The following is a 1,061-nucleotide window of genomic DNA, read 5'->3' as shown; positions in this document are numbered from 1 at the left end:
AGAAACGTCAGATTTTGATGTTAACAAAGAACACAAAGGATCCCAAAGGTGATGTCATCTCACATGTTTCCTTCAAAGAAATGACCAAAGACCACAGAAACTTTGGCCTGGAAATACAAGTTTTTGTATCTTAACAACACTCCAACGTGATTTCAACTTCCTTCCCTTAGCCACAGGGCAGGTTTGACCGCTTTTATGTTTTTATTTATGACATCTTCTTTTCACAATGTTTCTGTCACTTTTACTGTTGATTAGACATGAAATTTAATGCAGTTATTTCTTTCTTTTTCTCATATAGGATATAATTAGACCAGTGGAGAGTAATTCTTCAGTTTAACCTCTGTTGTGGTAAGCTTCCATTTCCTTATTACTTTCGAAGATCAGAATGTTATGTTTTTAGTATTTTTTGGAAATTTACGTTCTGGCTCTTTGATTCTCTGTATTGAATACATTCATGGTAAGGTTTTGCAAAAAAATTGGACTCTGGATTTGGGTATTGTAGGTTGATATATATATATATATATATTAATTCCATTATATGTTTTGTTTTAATCAGTTTGTGGGTTTTTAATTTGATGTGGTCTTTCGAATGGATTATTAGAGACGTGTAGTTAGTATAGGATGAATAAAATTGTCCTTCTCAAGCAAGCAAGCAAGCATCTCCTAATCCATAGCATCCAGATGTATTGGTCTAGTGTGCTTATCCTCCTTAAGAAAGCCGTCAAAAATATTGAACAAAGATTCAACCCTTTCTTTCTTCTTCTTCTCTTTTGGTAAGGGTCTAATGATGGTAGGGGAAATTTAAAAGTTTCTTAGGATCAAGTGTGCATTCCAAAAAAGAAAGGGGTGTTACGGCTTAAAATGGTGGAATATTGGAACAGGGCAGTGGTCACTCAAACTGGCTCCTTGTGGGAAGCATAAGGTGTTGTTGAAGGGTAGGTGCTTTTTAATACTGACACTTTTTAGGGAAGTGGCTAGGCAATTCTTAAAACCATGATGTTGGTGATGGAAAGAAAATCTTTTTGTGTTTAGACAGATGGCGTCCAGTTGAATTTTTGTAT

Source organism: Quercus suber, unplaced genomic scaffold (assembly GCF_002906115.3).
Source record: "Quercus suber isolate HL8 unplaced genomic scaffold, Cork oak 2.0 scaffold_640, whole genome shotgun sequence".
Lineage (NCBI taxonomy): Eukaryota > Viridiplantae > Streptophyta > Magnoliopsida > Fagales > Fagaceae > Quercus > Quercus suber.
This window is presented reverse-complemented; position numbering follows the sequence as displayed.